Source organism: Pleurodeles waltl, chromosome 11, assembly GCF_031143425.1.
Source record: "Pleurodeles waltl isolate 20211129_DDA chromosome 11, aPleWal1.hap1.20221129, whole genome shotgun sequence".
Classification (NCBI taxonomy): domain Eukaryota; kingdom Metazoa; phylum Chordata; class Amphibia; order Caudata; family Salamandridae; genus Pleurodeles; species Pleurodeles waltl.
In genome coordinates, this window is record NC_090450.1 from 209,554,538 (window position 1) to 209,572,332 (window position 17,795).

Genomic DNA, 17,795 nt, shown 5'->3' on the forward strand with positions numbered 1-17,795 from the left:
CAGTTTGGGAAATGCAAATTCAAGGGTGCTGGGGGACTAAGACCCTCTCTGCGGCACCCCAAAACAATTTTGGAAGACATGTAACATGCACACATGCCAAAAGGGCATGTGTGCGTTACATATCAATTTTAAAAATGCATTTTTAATGCATTTTTAGAATTTGCACATGGTTACCACAAAGTTCAACTTGGTGGTAATAGTGATTCCTTAATGCCCAATTCGCATTTTAGAATTGCTTCATACATGTGCTTAAGAAATCGCAAATAAGGATTCCTTATATGCGATGCCGCATTTAGAGAATCGGAAATTGCGATTCTCTAAATGGGGTCGCAATTTTAAGGAATCGCTATTTTAGCGATTCCTTAAAATTGCACTGCAAATGCCTTTCTTACATTCAGAAAGGTGATTTTGCATTCGCAAACGGACAAATTTTGCAATTTGCACCGTTTGCGAATGCAAAAACGTTTGCTAGATCTGGCCCTTAATTGCTAATAACTATGGTGCCATTTCATAGATCTACACCCACATGGCAGACAGCTGATATGTTCAACTTATGGCATGTTCAGTTTTATGATGATCTGTCAAAAGTGGCATGGTTGGGAGAAAGGGAGTGTGTGCTAATGAAACTCATCAGAAAATTAAATGTTGGTATTCTGTTGGTATGTCATCCAAAACACAGTGCAGGGACTACAAGTTTCATGCAGATCTGACAAGGAGGTTACAGTTAAAGGGGTAGTCAGGAAAGCTATGATTTACTAATACACCTGGGTAATGAACATTGACTGATTTACATGAAAGTTGAGTTATTAGAATTGTATTTCACTTTCAGACTGCATCTGCAACCTGTGGTTGGCTGCATGGGAATTTGATTAACTGCAGCACAACAATATTGGACACAAAAAAAGGCTAAGTGTAACCGTTATTAGTTGCAAGGTGGGTTTGCCCAGTTGGTCCCCACTGCAGACAACTGAAGGCCGTGCCAAATTTGAGTAGGCTGCAAAATGATGTAGAGGCATTATAATTCACTATCACAAATACCATACACCCATCACATATATCTACACATCATCAATTAAAATTATTTATTTATCTAAAAAAACACAATTAATAGGAAGCTATGGTTAACATGGTGTGAGGATTTGGGTGTACTATACGATATGACTTTGGGGCTTCATCGTGCATTAGACTCTCAAATGCCACCTTCGGTCCAGTCAGATACATTTACCTAACCATAAGCTCAACACAGGGTAAATGTGGCTGTCAGCAGTAAGGCTAAACAAAGGAACAAAGCTAAGCATTTAGCAGCACCAAACAATGACATAAGAAAGCAATAACACATGAAAGAAAGAGGACACCACTTTTTAAAAAATGGTTATATTTTTATGAATTTTTAGAGACCTTGATGCTCAAAATTCACGAATGGGTTCCAGAGATACAGATTTTTAAAGAAATTATTACATTTAAATGCAACCGCAAACAAGCATTAGTCAACAAAAACATTGGAAACTTTTGAAATGTTTGAAACAGTTGGACTACTCTGGCCCGGTTTTGGTGACCAATTCTAGCAGGACAGGGTTCTAGGAGGCCAGAATGGACACTTTGGACAGTTACCTGTCCACCACAGATTTTTTAAAGCAAAATCCAAACTTTACAGGACAACCGTCATAGACAATGGAGTGGTGCTGATGCTGAGGGATACAGGTAAAAGATGCTCAAAGGATGCCCGGGTTGTGATGCGGTCAAGGGGGGTGTCTTTGTGAGTGTTCCTCGGTTCACGAGTGAAGGTGGGCAGTCTTGGCCACAGAGAACAGAGTCCCTCAAAGTCCTCTGTGTTGCTGTGGCAGCCCAGCCGATGCTGGGCTACTGGTCAGCCTGCACCGGAGTTGGGGTGAAATTCGTAGGTGGTGACTAATGTCCCTTGAGTGTGACAAATCGAAACTTGGATGGCATTCCCAGGTCAGGCAGATGTGGGTGCAACTTTTGTCTATCTCAGATTTGTCCTTTTGTCTGCCGGGTGACTGGTAGCAGTGTAACCTCTGCAATGACTCCCAACTTGGAGATTTGGGCAACTTCAGCTCTTGTGTCCCTGAAGCTGGTTTCAGGAGATCAGCCAACTGATCCTTGGAATCACTGCTGTTGTTGGATGCCGGGAAGCAACTTTTCCTTGGCCCAGGAGCTCAGTCCAAACTTTGCTATTAAAAGTGCAGCAGGTGCCATCCTTCCAAGGTGCAGCCTGTCTTTGTGTGGGTTGAAGGGCAGCTGGGAAGTCCTTCTGTAGTCCCCTCTCTGATTCTAGCATGATCTGAGGGTTAGAGTGCTATGGGTGCCATATTTATCTCAAGAAAGTGCCCTGGGGGGGTCACGTAGTCACTAGCCAATGAGCTAATGGGTCCCCTTCTACCTAGTGATGACGTTCCTGTGATGTGTGGCATCTGGCTATCCCAGTGTGCCTTATTCTTGCCCCTTTCAAGATGACACAACCCTTCCAGAGTTGTTAGAAGCTTGGAACCCCACCCTAGAGGTTTAGTCACCAGAGGGCTACATGCCCAGGGTAGAACCGATTTAGGGGAGTTTTCTCTCCTTGACCCTGTCTCCTCTTTGTCAAACAAATGGCATCTGCTCAGGGTTGTTGTTGCTACTTCCCTCACAAAGGCGGCTTCTCCTTTGAAGCTCACCTTTTGGGCTAATGCCCTGAGTGACCATCCTAGGGAAGGAGATGACACCTCCCTCCATGGCAACTGCCTTTGTTCCTGTGCGGTGGAGTCGTTCACATGTCTTCCCAGGCGGTCAGAAACCTATCTGTGTGCCCAGGCCTTCGTGAAGCCTCTGGGCTATTTGGAGCACAGAGTGTCAACTTTCTCCAAGTTGCATACCTTTAGTAGTGGTATTAAATTCGACCTGGGCATCAGGTTGGGTTTAACGCCACAATTAATTTGATACCTTATACGATCCAGTTTGGTATTCTCATTCAGGAGTTAAATTGGTTGTAATGCTAACCAGGTACCCTTTGTTAGCCAATGGTCTACTAACTTTATTCACGGCACAAAGACAATTTGTGACTGTTGTTGTTACGACATATCAAAACTATGGGGGTCATTACAACATTGGCGGTATAAGGCGCTTACTGCTGTGCAGAAGACCGCCAACACACCGCGGCGGCGGCGGGAGCCCGCCACAGCTATTATGACACACATCACGGAATCCGCCGAAATTCAGACACCAACACAATACCGCCACACCAAAGGTCAGCGATAAACATGCGGAAACAAATCCTCCACCTCCACGCCAACAGAAACACGCCCATGCTATTACGACCCACGAATCCACGCGGCGGTCTTTCAACCGCGGTATTCCATTGGCGGTACACACCGCTGCGCTCAAAATACACACACATCTCCAAAACACCGCCACATTGGACAATTACAAATACACACACCTGATACACATACACACACCACTCCCACACACCCAACACAATATAAAACACACACCCACATCCCCCACAAACCCCTACGACCACAAATTAGAGACGAAGGCCAGAGAGAGACAGCACAGAATAGATAACACCATCACAAAGAGGCACACTACACCATCACCCACACAACATCCACGCACAAAACACCACATACCACTACACTCACCACACTCATCAACACATACACCACCCCACACATCACACACACCACCCCATGTCACGCCAAAGACACCCCCGCTTCTCCGAGGAGGAGCTCAGGGTCATGGTCGAGGAAATCATCAGGGTAGAGCCACAGCTATTTGCCTCACAGGTACAGTACACATCCATAGCCAGGAAGATGGAGCTATGGCAAAGAATAGTCGACAGGGTCAACGCTGTGGGACAGCACCCAAGAAATAGGGAGGACATCAGGAAGAGGTGGAACGACCTACGGGGGAAGGTGCGTTCCACGGTATCCAGGCACCACATCGTGGTACAGCGGACTGGCGGCGGCCCCCCGCCTCCTCCCCCACAACTAACAACATGGGAGGAGCAAGTCTTGTCCATCCTGCATCCTGAGGGCCTTGCAGGAGTCGTTGGAGGAACGGACACTGGTAAGTCTAATCTTCACTATCATATCCCCCACCCTACCTGCATGCTATCACACACCCCCACCCTCACACACTCCCCTATCACCCTAACTCCTCACTAATCTACCCATAACACCAACCACCCATCCCAACCCCAAGAACTGCATGACCCAACTAAGCATGGACACCCATCACTAAAGCATGACCACTGCACATACCCACAACACCCCCCAAACATCACCACACAAGCCCCCACCCAGGAATGCCTGCACTGGGGTTCACGCACACCCAACCATTGCACACCATGAAACACACACATGCAATAATCATGTACTTATACCCCCGAAGGAATGTCACCACACCAGAGGGTCCAGACAACACCACTCCACCCCCAGAAGAGGCCCACAGTGACGACAGCAGCTCTGCCCCACTGGATCTTGATGACCAGCCCGGACCATCGTGGGCCTCAGGACAGTCGGTTCCCCTTGCCCAGCCACAGCCCAACACCGAGCTTCCACCCTCTGGTAACACCAGCACAGCACCCACCCAGCGGGCCCATACCTCCCTACCCAGGACAGGTCAATCAGCGGTGTGTCCACTACTACAGGGCACCCAGGCTAACCCACCACCCCAACAACAACAGGGACCTGGGTGCAGTGGTAGTGGGCACAAGGTCCAGGGGACGGAGGCACAGGAACACCGGGGAACTGGGAGGGCTGCTGTGCGACAGAGGGAGGACAGGCCAAGGGAACCTACTCTCAACGAGCCCCTATCCTCCATCATGGGAGCATACCACCACTCCCAGGAGACGATGGCAACGGTCCTGGACAAGTTGCAGGAGACCCTGCGTCTGCAGAAGGAGCAGTATTTGGGGTTCAGGGAGGAGCTCAGGACCATCGGCTCCGCCCTGGGCACCATCGGAGGGGTGTTGATGGACATTCAAGAGACATTGAGGGACACCGTGGCACTCCAAGGGACCCCTGACACTAGCCAGGACGATGAAATGCCCACCACCTCCGCCGGCGCTAGTGGACAGGACGCCCCGCCACAGGACCAACACACCAGCACCCCACCCCCTGCAGACGGACAACCACCACGAAAGCGGGCCCTGAGATCCAGGAACAGGACAGAGCAAGATGGCAAGACCCCCGCCAGGAAATAAGACCACCCTGATTGTCCCCCACTGTCCCACTTTGTTACCCTGTCCAGCTTGGAACTGCCCCAGCTCCACTTCCAATGGCCAGATGTGCAATGTACCTGTGAGACTAATAGACTGGACTCTGCCATGGACATTCTTCCACCATGACCTCTCCCCATTTCACAACCCCCCTACATTTTTATGCACTTCAATAAACACCCTTGAAACCTCAATAATATTGGAGTCAGTCAATGATTGTGAACTTTGTATTGTCAATTACAGTGTTAAAAAAGGTTACCCATTGGAAGGTCAACATACCAATGTCACACATCACAAGCCTTTCAAGGGTGCAAGCTGTTGACACGTAGGTTACCACATTACTGAAACTGAAATGGAAGGGGACAACTCAGTTACCAAATAGGGAGTGAAATGTAGGTACAGGATAGAGGTAGACGTGTGAAATGTAATATAATGTGAAACATGAAATTGTACTCACCTGTGTCTCATTGAAAATATTGCTGTATGACTGACTCCCTGTTGTCGTTTTCATCTTCATCAGCTCCATCCTCATTACTGTCCACAGGCTCCACAGGCTCAACCGCTGCAACAACACCATCATCTGGATCATCCTCCTGCAGAAAAGGCACCTGGCGTCGCAATGCCAAGTTATTAAGCATGGAGCAGGCGATGATGATGTCGCACACCTTCTTCGGTGAGTAGAATAGGGACCCACCTGTCATATGGAGGCACCTGAACCAGGCCTTCAGGAGGCCAAAGGTCCGCTCAATCACCCTCTTAGTCCGCCCATGGGCCTCATTGTACCGTTCGTCTGCCCTGGTCCTGGGATTCCTCACTGGGGTCAGTAGCTAGGACAGGTTGGGGTAACCAGAGTCCCCCAATAGCCATACACGGTGCATCTGGAGTTCACCCATCATATCAGGGATGCTGCTATTCCGCAGGATGTAGGCGTCATGCACTGAGACAGGGAACATTGCATTTACCTGCGAGATGTACTGGTCTGCCAAACAGACCATCTGGACATTCATGGAATGATAACTCTTCCTGTTCCTGTACACCTGTTCCTTCCTGCGGGGGGGACCAGAGCTACATGGGTCCCATCAATGGCACCTATGACATTGGGGATATGTCCAAGGGCATAGAAGTCACCTTTCACTGTAGGCAAATCCGCCACCTCAGGGAAAATGATGTATCTCCTTACGTGTTTCAGCAGGGCAGACAACACTCTGGACAGGACGTTGGAAAACATAGGCTGGGACATCCCTGATGCCATGGCCACTGTTGTCTGAAAAGACCCACTTGCAAGGAAATGGAGCACTGACAGCACCTGCACGTCAGGGGGGATTCCAGTCGGATGGCGGATTGGTGACATCAGGTCTGGCTCCAACTGGGTACATAGTTCCTGGATTGTGGCACGGTCAAACCGGTAGATCACGATGACATGTCACTCTTCCATTGTCAACAGGTCCACCAGCGGTCGGTACACCGGCAGATTCCGCCATCTTCCAATATGTCCCAACTGACGGTGCCTAAGAAGGACAAGAGCGAAGAAACTGTCAGCATTCCTCCAGGTATGTACCCACAGTCACACACAAGACTACGCCAGACAATTAACCTATCCGGGAAAGGTTTTGCGTGTAGGCCTCGGTATGTGTGACGCAGTAGTAATTGATGCCATGTGGGCCCCTGAAATGGCAGCTGCCTGACCTCTAAACTGGGACATTGGAATTGTGGGATAACCTCGCTGGCGTTGGACACCTTCGTGGTAGGCGGTCGTAGAGCGCGGCGCAATGCTGCATTGGTTAACATTGGACCCTATGGGTCCCAGGAGCCAATGAACAGGTGCGCTGGCGGTGATGATGCGCACCGCCGCGGACGTCACCACCATTTTCTATCTGTTCAATCACTGGATACCTGACCTTCGACAGGAGAGGACCTACACTGCTAGTGCTGCTGTGACCTCGGTCTGGAAGCGACGATGGCTGCTGCGTCTGGGGAAAGGGCCCCTGCCTTCACTGCACAGGAGTTGGAGAAACTTGTGGATGGGGTCCTCCCCCATTATACGCTACTCTACGGTCCTCCAGACCAACAGGTTAGTACACAGGGAGCACGTTGTATGGGCTAGGCCTGGGTGGAGAGGGCTGGGTGGATGAGGGAAGGGGGCAGAGTACATAGAACAGTCATGCATGGGGATGAATGGGCCACAGGGATAGAGTTGGGAGGGGGCCAATTACAACAACGGTGCTGTAGGTAATGACTGTTCCTCTTTCCTTGTGCATGTCATGTAGGTCAGCGCCCACCAGAAGAGGGACATTTGGCGTGCCATCGCCAAGGAAGTCCGGACCCTGGGGGCCCACCAGAGACAGGGCACCCACTGCCGGAAGAAATGGGAGGACATTCGCCGCTGCAGCAAGAAGATGGCGGAGGCTCAGCTAGGGATGGCCTCCCAACGTGGGAGGGGTGCCCGTCGCACCATGACCCCCCTGATGTTCCGGATCCTGGCGGTGGTCTACCCGGAGTTGGATGGGCGCTTAAGGACATCACAGCAGACACAAGGGGGTAAGTACAACCTCACCCTATGGACTTTACGTGCTGTGGAGCTGTCTGGGTGGGGGTGGTGGGCTGTGGGGGTCCCTAGGCCAGGGTGAGTTAGTTAGTTAGGCAAGGCCCTTCCGTTATGTAGGCCATGTGGCACTCTACCCCAGCTCAAAAAAATGGCAAATTGATGTATAGTTGCCCCTTTGCCATCCATGTGGGCAGATTTCTACCATTGCCATGTAGGCCATATCCCAGAAATTGCATGTGCAGAGGGCAGGAGCACGGCGTAATGCAGGGGGCTGCTGCGTTTGTCTTGTCCGCCAATGGTAGCGGTATGCCATGCACTAAAACTCTCTTTCTTCTGTCTCCACCCTTTTTCTGCTTTCCCTGTCCTTCTGTACATCAGCATCAACAGGCGGAGGTACAGTGGCACCGGAGCACGAGGGAGCTGCATCCCACATGGCCATGGAGGGCCACACCACAGACTCTGAATTCACCAGTGGGACGGAGGGCGAGGGGAGCTTCACGTCGGCCACAGGATCACCAAACAGCGACATGGACTTGTCCGCCGATGGGAGCTCCCCTGTGGTGGCAGCACCATCTGTGAGCCCCACTTCTACAGGTACAGCTGCCACCTCCCCTACCAGCACCGCCCTCCCAGCAGCCCCTCAGCGTTCGCCCCGTGCCCGCTCACCCAGGAGGGTGGGCATCACCTTCGCCCCAGGCACCTCAGGCCCTGCCCCAGTCACCCCAGCTGCCCTCAGTGAGGAGGCCATTGACCTCCTCAGGTCACTCACTGTTGGGCAGTCTGCCATTGTGAATGCCATCCAGGGTGTAGAACGAGAGTTGAAACATGGTAATGCATTCCTGGAAGGCATTCATTCTGGTCAGGCTGTCCTTCAGCGAACCCTGCAATCTCTGGCCTCAGCACTGATGGCAGCCATTGTCCCTGTGTCCAGCCTCCCCCCTCCAACTTCCTCCACCCAGACCCAATCCCCTGTACCCCAGCCATCCCAAGCACACCTACAGACCAGCATGCACACAAGTCAACACACACAAGTAGCTCAAGCAAACATGGGCACCACACACACCACAGGCACTCACACAAGCATCAGACCCATACAGACACAGCAACATCCACTGTCTCCACTGTGTCCCCCTCCTCCTCTTCTCCCTCCTCCCTCCCAGTCTCGTCTACACACACACCTGCATGCACCACATCTACAGGCACTAGGACTCGCACCAGGACACCCAGCACCACAAGCCGCTCACCTGCACTCACCACCTCCACTCCCATTTACACGTCCCCTGTGTCCTCTCCCAGTGTGTCTGTAACGCCCCCTCCCAAAGTACACAAACGCCGGCAATCACTCACCCAACATCCATCCACCGCACGACAGCCTCCAGTACCTGCATCTGCACCCAAAACAGCTAAAGTGACACCTCCTACAACCACCTCCTCTTCCTCCACTCCCAGAGCCCCTCCAGCTACCCATCCCAGTGTACGTCAGAAACTGTCCCTATGTCAAATTGACCTTTTTGCCCCCACCCCCCCCCCCTCCAATTCATCAGTCCTGTCGTAGCGCCTCAGCCAAAAAGCCTCCAGTACCAGTGGTGCGTTTACCAGGTTTTTGGAGTGCCCCGTCCACCAGGGCAGGCAGTAGGACCCGGAGCCAAGGCACTGTCAGCCCACCCCCTGTAAAGGCTCCGAAATTGGAGAGTGGACGACGGGACCGTGTCAAGACTCCTGGTGGGACAAACAGTGAAATGGGATCCAAGGCGATTGGTGAGTCATCTGTAACTCAAAAGAAGGTGGGGAAGGTCCCGAGGAAGTCTCCCCAACCTGTTGTGAGTGTCACGGCGGAGAAGTGCGCCATCATTTCCGGTGGTCCAGACACAACCGCCAGCACCGTCGTTACTGGTCCAGAGACCACCGCCAGAGTCATAGCCCAGGAGGGCTCAAGTATTGTAACTGGTCCAGAGACCACCGCCAGAGTCATAGCCCAGGAGGGCTCAAGTATCGTCACTGGTCAGGAGACCACCGCCAGAGTCATAGCCCAGGAGGGCCCAAGTATCGTCACTGGTCCAGAGACCACCGCCAGAGTCATAGCCCAGGAGGGCCCAAGTATCGTCACTGGTCAGGAGACCACCGCCAGAGTCATAGCCCAGGAGGGCCCAAGTATCGTCACTGGTCCAGAGACCACCGCCAGAGTCATAGCCCAGGAGGGCCCAAGTATCGTCACTGGTCAGGAGACCACCGCCAGAGTCATAGCCCAGGAGGGCCCAAGTATCGTTACTGGTCCAGAGACCACCGCCACCGCCGGAGTCACAGCCCAGGAGGGCCCAAGTATCGTTACTGGTCAGGAGACCACCGCCACTACCGGAGTCGCAGCCCAGGAGGGCTCAAGTATCGTAAATGGTCAGGAGACCACCGCCAGAGTCATAGCCCAGGAGGGCCCAAGTATTGTTACTGGTTAGGAGACCACCGCCACCGCCGGAGTTACAGCCCAGGAGGGCTCAAGTATCGTAACTGGTCAGGAGACCACCACCAGAGTCATAGCCCAGGAGGGCCCAAGTATTGTTACTGGGCAGGAGACCACCGCCACCACCGGAGTCACAGCCCATGAGGGTCCAGAATCCCACAGCCTCGCTGGGCAATGATGGAACGTCAAGCCACACACCAACGTCCAGTCTGGAGTTCGTCATGCCCCACACCAATGTCCAGTATGGAGTTCGTCATGTCACACACCAATGTCCAGTGTGGAGTTTGTCATGCCACACACCAATGTCCAGTATGGAGTTCGTCAAGCCATACACCAATGTCCAGTATGGAGTACGTCATGCCACACACCAATGTCCAGTGTGGAGATCGTCATGCCACACACCAATGTCCAGTGTGGAGTTCGTCATGCCACACACCAATGTCCAGTGTGGAGTTCTTCATGCCACACACCAATATCCGTACCAGAACCGCCATGGTGAAGACCGCTGAACAGGGCAAAGACCGCCATGGCTAAGCACCGCTGAACAAGGCCAAGACTGCCATGGTGAAGACCGCTGAACAGGGCAAAGACCGCCATGGCTAAGCACCGCTGAACAAGGCCAAGACTGCCATGGTGAAGACCGCTGAACAGTGCAAAGACCGCCATGGCTAAGCACCGCTGAACAGGGCAAAGACCGCCATGGTGAAGACCGCTGAACAGGGCAAAGACCGCCATGGCTAAGCACCGCTGAACAAGGCCAAGACTGCCATGGTGAAGACCGCTGAAAAGGGCAAAGACGGCCATGGCTAAGCACCGCTGAACAGGGCAAAGACCGTCATGGTGAAGACTGCTGAACAGGGCAAAGACCGCCATGGTGAAGACCGCTGAACAGGGCAAAGACCGCCATGGCTAAGCACCGCTGAACAAGGCCAAGACTGCTATGGTGAAGACCGCTGAACAGGGCAAAGACCGCCATGGCTAAGCACCGCTGAACAAGGCCAAGACTGCCATGGTGAAGACCACTGAACAGGGCAAAGACCGCCATGGCTAAGCACCACTGAACAGGGCAAAGACCGCCATGGTGAAGACGGCTGAACAGGGCAAAGACCGCCATGGCTAAGCACCGCTGAACAAGGCCAAGACTGCCATGGTGAAGGCCACTGAACAGGGCAAAGACCGCCATGGCTAAGCACCGCTGAACAGGGCAAAGACCGCCATGGTGAAGACCGCTGAACAGGGCAAAGACCGCCATGGTGAAGACCGCTGAACAGGGCAAAGACCGCCATGGTGATGACCGCTGAACAGGGCAAAGACGGCCATGGCTAAGCACCGCTGAGCAGGGCAAAGACCACCATGGTGAAGACAGCTGAACAGGGCAAAGACCTTGTGGGTATGAATAGTCCGGCACATCAGGCATCGTTCTCTTATGTGCAGCTGGGACTGTGACAGGACATGTACTTTCACTGGGAGACTCATCCAGTCTGGGCACCAGTCCCACCCAGTACCAGTAGAGAACTGCATCTACTTGCGAAGATGTGTCTTTGCACTCCCCAGGATGTAACAGCGGGCAAACAACCCACTGGAGAGACGTGAGAGACTGTGGCTTTGCACTCCCCAGGATAAGGCAGCGGGCAAGCCACCCACTGTAGAGACTTGAGAGACTGTGGCTTTGCACTCCCCAGGATTGAACAGTGGTCAAACCACCCACTGTAGAGACTTGAGAGACTGTGGCTTTGCACTCCCCAGGATACATCAATGGGCATGGAGCCCCGTCGTGGATCTGGCTTCGCATTCATCTGGCTGAGGTGCCCCCCCTTCCCTTCCCCCTGAGGTGCCTGTATTGTTTCTATCTGATGCCCCGGCAGTGTTCTCTCGGATTTTTGTCAGGTATCTATTGTGGCCGTCGCCCATGCATTTTTGGACTGTTGGTGCACGGACATTGTTGTGTACATCTCCTCACTACTTCTTGTATTGTACATTTATTTTTGACAGATTTCGTGATATATATATCCGTATATTTTTTAATGAGTAGTATATTGGCACAATACAAAGTTTGACCGCTATTCGCTTTGTCTTTGCATTCTTCCGGGGGGATTGTGGGTTGTTACTGTGATTTTTGTGAATACATTGGTGTGTGTGTTGTAATATGCGAGGGTGGGGGTGTTTGGTGGGTGTCCCCGTAACTTTTGCCTCCTCCCTCCCCCGTGTCGTAGGTGCTGTACTCACCGGTATGTTCTGCGCCTACGTCGCTGTTGGTCGTAGATGAGCAGGAATGCAAGGGCAGGTAAGATTTGTAGTTACGGCTCCATGGTGTCCTCATTCCTCGTGGGATGTGTTGAGGTGAGAGTTTTCCCATAGCAAAAGCTGTTTCCGCCGTGTTTTTATCCACAGTGAATCCGCCCCGGAAAAGGTGGCGGATTGGTGTATTGTGATAGTGTGGGCGGTACATTGTCTTCCGCCTGTCTGTTGGCGGTGACCGCCGCGCTGTTTGTCTGTACCGCCGTGGCAGGCGATGTGTTAAAATGGCTGTCTTAGTTGGCGGTTTCCGCCAGGGTCGTAATTCCCTTTTTTTGTCCGCCGGCCTGTTTGCGGTATTACCGCAGATTTAACACCGTCCGCCAGGGTTGTAATGACCACCTATGTCTTGCTTAACATAATATAGCTTCCTGCCATAGGGCACTATAGCCCTTCCTTAGAGAAGACTTACACATAGTCTTAAGGGAACCGTTGGCTTTGCCATTGGTTTGAATGGCAACATCAAACTGGCAGTGAAAGCACTGTTCTTCCAGTCTGCAGTGGCAGGCTGGGAGGCATTTTGTACCTTGTCACACACAGGGTGGCACAGCCAGTGCTGCAGCCCTGGGTGGACACTCTGTCTTACATGCTCTGTGCTTGCCAATTTGGCGTATCCAGTTTGACATGCAATTTTATATGGTCAGAACACTGGCACTGAGGTCTGTTTAGCAGGCTTAGTGCACTCTCAGAGTAAAAAAACCTGCAGCATCAGCCCACAAACGTGGGGATGAACATGCAAAAAGAGGCATTTCCATACATATTGATCGCAACACCTTAATGCATGTCTAAAAAACTCTGACATTCACTTAAAAACTGCTGTGAAGATGCAGTTATGGTTTAATTCCCCTATATGGTTATCTCTGCATTCTACGGCTTGCACATACAAACCATGTCTCACACACCAAAGGCTATGAAAACAGTGCACAAGCCAAACTCTGTCAAATTATCAAAATGTATCCAGAGGTGGATGCCATAGAGGGAGAGCAAACCATCTAACAATAGGAATCTCCTCAGCATGTTCGTAACAAGGCCTTATATTTATTTGAGCACTTTCATATTTTGCAACTGCCCCTATTTTACCTCATTGCAGTTTTAGGGTTAATACCGCAAAGAACTTCTGCAACTACTCATGATGAATCTGGGAAGGATCTTGCAGGATGCTGGCCTGGTTTGTAGTGGGTACCTTGGCTACTTACACCTTATACCAGTCCACTTATCCCTTATTAGTGAAGTAGTAGTGTTCTAGCAGCTTAGGCTGATAGAGGTAGCTATAGCAGAGCAGCTTAGGCTGAACTAGGAGACATGCAAACCTCATGAAATACCACTCATAGTTACACAGTACAAGTAAAGACAATACTCAGTGTTACCAAAAATAAAGGTATTTATTTGGGTGACACAGTACCAAAAATATCTTAGAGACAATACTCCTTCTGGAGGTAAGTACTATACACAATATATACACTAGACACCAAAATTAGACAAGTAAATAGTCATAGAACAATGCAAACAGTAGGAAATCCTATAGAATGCAATGGGAGAAAATAGGTCTAGGGGCAACACAAACCATATACTAAAAAAAAAGTGGAATGTGAATCACGAATTTCCCCTAGACAAGTGTAGTGTGTGAAGAAGCACTGGGAGAGTAAGAATACAGTAAAGTTAAGTAAATTACCCCACCCCAGAGCCTGGAAAAGTAGAAGTAAAGTAATGCAAGTTTCCTTAGGACACACTACACCTAATTTTTGGGATTTTGCAGCAGCCAACCAAGTCTGCAAAGAACAACTGCTGGATTATTGGACCCGACGACCTGCAAAGAAAGGCGACCAAGTCCAGAAGTCGAAAGAAGTTCAGGATGGACAGGAGCCCCTGCCAACCCGGAAGAGGGTGCAAAAGAAGAAGCCCAGGTTAGTCGAAGACTACAGGAATGCACCCTAGGAAGATGCCAGCAGGTTCCTGCATGATGCAAAAGATGTCTCACAACGTGAAGATCATTCCAGATGAGATTTTGTGTTGGAAGTCACCAACAAGCCTTGACTACGACAAAAGTGTTTTTTGCATCACAATGGCGCTGGATGGACCCAGAAGGCACCTGGGGGCCCCAACTCTGTGTGAGGAGGAAGAGGGCGCTCACAGCACATTAGAGAGCCCTCAGGATACCAGCCAGCACCCCCAGGAGTTGCTGGATCCAGGTACAAATGATGTGCAAAATACGGTTGATGCAGCACAACAAAAGAAGATCCCACGCCGCTGGAGAACAAATCAGCAAGTTGAGCATTGCAGGATGGAGTGCTGAGGACCTGGGCCAGGCTGTGCACGAAGGAATTTCACAAAGAGTGCACAGAGGTCTCAGGAGGCGAAGAAGAAACAGTACACAGGGGTACCGTAGTTCTCAGTGAAGGCAAGGTCTTACCTCCTCCAAGATGCACCAGCAGGACCTCAGGACAGTCTATGTCAATGATGTCCACCCTCTGTGTCCTTAGGAGCATGCTTATCATTGTGAGAGGAGTCCCAGGGTACCGGTCATCGTCTTGGAAGGTGCCTGCTTGGAGCAGGGGAGTGATTCCGTCACTCCACAGATTTCTTTGGTTCTTTTGGTGCAGGATGAAGACAAGGAGTCCCCAGAGTGTGCACACTGTGGAAACTGTTGCAGTTGCTGACTTGGAGCTGAGGTTGCTGAAGAAAAGTGTCTCTTGTAGACACTTTGTTGCAGTTACAGCATTTCTTGGAGCAGGCTACGGCTGATCCGAGGTCAAAAGAGTCTGAAGTTGTTGCATAGGATTCCTGAAGGAAACTTGCAAGCCAAATCTGAAGAGAACCCACAGGAGAGACCCTAAATGGCCCTGAGAGGGGAATTGCCTACCTTATCAGGTAACTACCTATCAGGAGGGGTCTCTGATGTCACCTGCTGACACTGGCCACTCAGCAAAGCAAGATGGCTGAAGTCTGGGACACACTGGAGGAGCTCTGGGCAACACCCCTGCGGTGGGATGGACAGGGGAGTGGTCACTACCCTTTCCTTTGTCCAGTTTCCCGCCAGAGCAGGGGACAAGGGGTCCCTGAACCGGTGTAGACTGGTTTATGCAAGGAGGGTACCATCTGTGCCCTTCAAAGCATTCACAGAGGCTGGGGGAGGCTAACCCTACCCAGCCTGTAACACCTATTTCCAAAGGGAGAGGGTGTAACACCCTGCTCTCAGAGGAAATGATTTGTTCTGCCTTCCTGGGACTGGGCTGCCTAGACCCCAGGGGGGCAGAACCCTGTCTGTTAGGTGGCAGTAGCTGTAGCTGTAGTGCAAGCCTCACAGACCTGGTTTGGCAGCAGTGGGGGTCCATGGCGGAGCACCCAGGATGCATGGAAATGGCTCCCCAATACCAGATTTGGAATGGAGGGACAATTCCATGATCTCAGACATGTTACATAGCCATATTTGGAGTTACCATTGTGAAGCTACATATAGGTATTGACCTATATTTAATGAACACGTGTAATGGTGTCCCCACACTCACAAAGTCCCAGGGAAATGGCCCCGAACTATGTGGGGGCACCTTTGCTAGTGCAAGGGTGCCCTCACACTTAGTAACTTTGCACCTAACCTTCAGCAAGTGAAAGTTAGACATGTAGGAGACTTATAAGTTACTTAAGTGCAGTGAAAATGGCTGTTAAATAGTGTGTGCACTATTTCACGCAGGCGGCAATGACAGTCCTGTGTAATGGTTTGTCTGAGCTCCCTATGGGTGTCAAAAGAAATGCTGCAGCCCATATGTATCTCATGGAACCCCAATGCCCTGGGTACCTAGGTACCATATACTAGGGACTTATAAGGGGGGTCCAGTGTGCCAATTTAAATTGGTAAATGAAGTCACTAGCCTACAGTGACACGTTTAAAAGCAGAGAGAGCATAAGCACTGAGGTACTGATTAGCAGAGCCTCAGTGACAGTTAGGCACTACACAGGCATACACATCAGGTCACAAACTATGAGCACTGGGGTCCTGGCTAGCAGGATCCCAGTGAGACAGGCAAAATATACTGACATATAGGTTTTTATCTATGAGCACTAGGATCCTGGCTAGCAGGATCCCAGTGACACAGTAAAAACACTCTGACACACACTCACAAACAGGCAAAAGGTTGGGGTAAATATGTTAGAAAGAGGCTACTTTCTCACAGATCTCAAGACAACAATTACAACCTTCTTTTCAAGCACCAAAACTGAAATTGAACTCTATCTTTAGAATGAGCTGTTTAGTTGACAAACATTTGAAATACTGCACCAATTCTGCTACCTCTCATAACAGCACGTCTTATCACCTGCTGCCTTATAGCAGGCAAATCAGAAGCCTAATCTATGCTACTGTTGATTCAGATGTCTCTGATGACTTGAGAGAAGCAGATGAGAAATCCAGAATACAAGATGAAGTTTCACCATCCACATAAATGGGGGGCAAACCTTTTGAACCCACTACTTAAAACAAAAGCCTCTATTGTTGACTTTCTGAAGGAGCCAAGTAATATGTGGAAGCAAAAGCAATTCTAAAGTTATTCCCTAAGCAAAGACACCACCTAGATATCAAATGCAATTCAAGAGCACCTGCAACTGGGTCATCATCCTAGATTGACCTGCAGCCATATTGTCCATACTTGTAAAGCACTACCTCTTTTTGGCATAAACATCTCACTTTTTCTTGGACTGATACTGCTGTTTTTTTTGTTTGTTTTTACTCTGTGCATTGGGGCTCTGCTAACTGGGCCCCAGTGTATTTGGTCTGACCCCTAATAATGTCGAAATTAGCTATACTCCTGCCTGGCACATTATACTTACCTAAACATCTCTAGAGTATGGTACAAAGTGTACCCAGGGCCTTTTTGTTAAATGTTACCAGAGGACTGCAGCACATGTTGTGCCACCACTAAAGTGACAATGCGAAACATGACTGCAGGCCTGCAGGTTCAAATTGCAACTTCGATCTGTCAAAATCAACCCTTTTGACAGGCGTAAAGTATCCCTTTAAATAGTAATAAGTCATGCCTAAATGGGTCTTGTAATTATAGGGCAAGGTGTTTGGCATTTAAAAGTAGGACATGTACAGATTTCATGTTAAATGTCCTTACACTGAATATGCCTGGAAAACCTATATGTACTGTGGCAGGGTTAGCTGTTCCATAGGAAAGCGTTTAAGATACTTTATTAAAGTTAATAAAGCTATTTCCACAGTAGCGGCTTTTGGATTTTTAAAGTGGCGGTGCAGAAATCTGGGAACAAAATATAATGCTTGGTTG